Raw genomic sequence first — 4,350 nt, 5'->3', positions numbered from 1 at the left:
ATGCGGAGCAGCCGCATGCAGAGGATCGAGGAGTGGAGACATCCACTCATGCTAAGTCTTCTAGAGATGGGTGAAAACACTCAAGGGAAGCTAATAGGTTGATTTTGGATACATTGGAGAATGTGGGACAGCCATATTCTCAGAGGAGACAGAGGAGGTCGCCTGAGCGGTACAATGGTTACATGACCCTAGTTGGGGAGTGTGTAGAGTCAAAACCTTCTTCATTCAAAGAGGTAATGAAAAACTAGTCTGGGTTGATGTAATGGTGGAGGAGTATGACTCCATCATTCAGAACTATGCTTGGGATGTTGTCCCAAGACCTTAGGACAAGTCAGTGGTGAGTTCCAGATGGCTTCACAAGGTAAAGCAGGTAGTTGATGACAGTGTTGAGAAACATAAGGCAAGGCTTGTTACCCGTGGTTTCTCATAGGTTGAGGGGATCGACTACGATGAGACATTTGCTCCTGTAGCAAGGTACTCATCTATCAGATTGATGTTGGCACTATCAGCTCAGATGGGTTGGAAGATCCATCAGATGGATGTGAAGACAGTGTTCCTCAATGTGAAGATTGAGGAAGAGGTGTACATTGAGTAGCCAAAAGGTTTCGAGACCTTTGATCATGAGTCACATGTGCGCCGACTCAAGAGGGCTTTGTATGGGCTTAAGCATGTACCCCGTGCTTTGTACACTAGGATCGACATCTATTTCACTGAGTTGGGCTTCACGAAGAGTGAAGCAGATGTGAACCTTTACCACACCATGGTAGAAGGTAAGCCATTGATCATTGTTCATTATGTCGATGATTTGATTTTGATAGGTGTTGATTAGCTAATCAAGTCTTGCAAGGAGGACCTTGCAAGAGAGTTCGAAATGAAAGACTTGGATCTTATGCACTACTTTCTAGGCATGAAAGAGTGGCAGAAGGATGGAGAATTTTTTGTGTCTCAAGGCAAGTATGCCAATGAGATACTCAGGCAGTTCCACATGGAGAAGTGCAAGCCCATGTAGGCTCCTCTAGCTGGTAATTGGAGGAAGGAGGATGCTATTTTAGGTGAGGTAGTAGTTGCTACTATTTATCGGCAACTTGTGGGTTCACTTATGTATCTAGTGAACACACGACCAGACTTATGCTTTGTGGTGAACCAACTGAGTCAAGCTATGGTTCAGCCTACCAAGCTGTTTTAGAAGGCAGCGAAGCATGTGCTAACATACCTTAGAGGCACATCTCAATATGGATTGTGGTACAAACAGGCATAGGGAGTGAAGCTTCAAGGCTTCACAGATGTGGATTGGGAAGAGAGTCCATCAAACCGGAAGAGCACTTCTGGTGGAGTCTTCAACCTTGGTTCAACTGCAATTTCCAAGTACAGCAGGAAATAGAGGTCGGTTTCACTTATCCCAGAAAAGTTTGAATACATGGTTTCCTGTCAGGCAGCATGCGAGGCCATTTGGATGCGGAAGATTCTAGTGGGATTGTTTGGTCAGAGGATGGATCCAACTGTGATCTACTGCAATAATCAGAGTTGTATCAAACTCTCTAAGAATCCAGTTTTTCATGGCAGGTCCAAGAACATTGATATCAGGTATCACCATCTTCGAGACTGTGTGGTCAAGAGGATCATGTTGTTGTTGTATGTTTCAACCGAGGAATAGGATGCAAATATTTTGACTAAGGCATTGTCAAAATGCAAGTTCGAGTTCCACAGAGAGAGGATTAGGGTTACTGATAATCTCTTTCTTGTTGAGAGGGAGTGTTGAAAATAACAAGAAGAAATGCTAAAAATAGAACTGCTACAAATAGAACTTCTATAAATAGCATTTCGGGATACATTCCAGTTTTAGTTAGTCCCTGAACTAAAATTGAGAATTAAAATTCGAATTTGATCTTAGCAGTTGTTTGTAAAATAATTAATTAATTCATCTTGAGTCAATTAGTTGTAGGAAATCAAACATGAAGTCTATGTGGAGACATGCAACAGTTCTCCATTGTTTGAGGAAGTTATCCCTTGATTAAAGAGATTAGGATGAGTTGTACTTTGAGTTGTAATTAGTTAGCTCAATTATCTGAGTTAAATCCGATTATATTAGTTCCAATAATTTGTGGAACTGATTTTGAGTTCAGTTATTTAATGTGTGCATGCATGTAACCGCTGCACTTCAGATAACTGAATATTCTCTCACAAATAACTCATGCATGTTTGTTTAGTCAGAGACCCAATTGAGATCAGGTGATGGGATAGTGTACTATCAGTTGCAGGAATATTCCATGGAGGATATCTCTTGCATGCAAAATGAATTCATTCCTTGGAGATTGCATAGTTACTTTTGAGTTTGATGGTTGTGTGATGAGGCCAATTCACACAGGTTGCAGCATTGAATCCCAAGAGAAACTACGCAAGGAAATAAGAGGCTTGGAGGGCTGGAGGAAGGCATATGGTGTGTCTATTCAATTTGTGAGCTATATTGTTTGATTGTACTGAGAGCTGGATAAATTGTGAGCTAAAGCTTTATGTAATCCGAACATATTACCACTTGTATGATAATACAAAGATCGAGGTTTTTAGCTAAGGCTTTCACTAGAGTATGCTTCTGTGTTCACGTGTGATTGCTTTCTCATTCTTAGTTATATGTGTTCTATTTGATCTTGCTCATAATTGATTAAGATTCTGCAAGTTTGTTGTAGAAGTAGATCTGGTATTTTGCTTTAGTATATTTCATAATCTATTGACCTACAGTGGGAAATTCTACAACGCCCTAGCTCTTGTACTAGCCTATATGTTTACCAGTACATAGGCGTCGACCTAAAGAAGGCTCCAACCTTCACTCATTCTCTAGTTGCTACTAGAACGAAGCTCCAACTCCTTGGATCTTGTACTGGCCGATATGTTTACCAATATGTAGGCGCCAGCCTACAGAAGGCTACTACCTTCACTCTTCCTCTAGGGACCACGTTTCATAAATTTTCAGACTGGATACTCCTGGCACACAACAACACTATATGAAGGCCACATTTCATCTAATTTTCATACTAGACCCATCAGTAACATTGAATCTCAAAATCCATCACCACTGCAATACAACCAATCACTGAAACTCATCAACACTGAAGCAAATCACAATCAATCAATCTGAACAATCAAATCGCTTTCACCATAATACACAGATGAACCTAGAACTCTACATCAATAATCAACACCAATCTGCAACTTCAAAAACACATGTCATAATCTATACACTACATTGAAGTGTCTAACCATCGTGTATATGTGCCTTTACCAAGGCAAACCAACATATAAATCTGCAGATAATGACATATAAATTCATAGCTATTCCAGACTTCACATATACTTAGATCATAGCATATAAAGAATAAAACATGTGTTAGCAATTGGATTTAGACTATCCATTATGAGACAACATAATGATAATTCATTTTTGGTCTTATTATCTTGATCCATCATTAGATCTCATCCATCATCAAACACATAGGTGCATACTTAGTTCAGATCAAGAAAAGCACCAGAAACCCATAACATGCATATTTTCTTTTGATCTAGCTCTTCATCAAATGTTCATTGCTTGCACACTTAGCCCTTTGATATTCTCCTCCTTATATACTTAGATCCTTTTTCAATTCCTCAGACCAAAACCATAGTTATGCTGCTAGTATTCTTTGATGGCATCAATAATATTCGATGCACTCATTACCATGGGTCAATATCATGGTAGGAATCTCTGGTATTCATTATCCTTAATTTTCCATTCCATATGTGCTTTTCTCTTTGTGAAAGTGCATGCATACATATACATTGTTTTTGTTCATTGTACCTGCTTGTATAAGTAGCTTCGACTAGGTGAACCAACGTATACTTCTTAAAGCATTCTCTTTCTTCAATCTCAGGAGTCTGATCTGTAATCCTTTGTTGTTGACCTATTGCACTATGAACTACCATGATACATCATATATGTGAGTTGCCATCAAGGACAACACTTGTACCATAATGCCAACAGTCTCCCCCTTTAGACTTGATGGCAACCATATTGGTGTTTATTACGTCAATTTGTAGAACTTGTTAGATATATCAAACAACACCAAGATACTCTCCCCCTTTGAAGCTGTAGAACCTGTTAGATATATCAAACAACACCAAGATACTCTCCCCCTTTGAAGCTATAGAACCTGTTAGATATATCAAACAACACCAAGATACTCTCCCCCTTTGACATCAAGGGCAAAGGGCAGACCAAGATATTCTCGCCCTTAAAGATGTACTATGTTGTCCATGCTCCCCTGAGCACATGCATAGTTTGTAGAAATATTTTTCAAAAGAATAACATGACCCTATAAC

The sequence above is a fragment of the Pinus tabuliformis genome, chromosome 1_1 (assembly GCF_031772625.1).
Source record: "Pinus tabuliformis cultivar Carrire ecotype Pingquan chromosome 1_1, CPIR1, whole genome shotgun sequence".
Classification (NCBI taxonomy): domain Eukaryota; kingdom Viridiplantae; phylum Streptophyta; class Pinopsida; order Pinales; family Pinaceae; genus Pinus; species Pinus tabuliformis.
The sequence above is the reverse complement of the archived record's forward strand: the minus strand, read 5'-3'. Positions refer to the sequence as shown.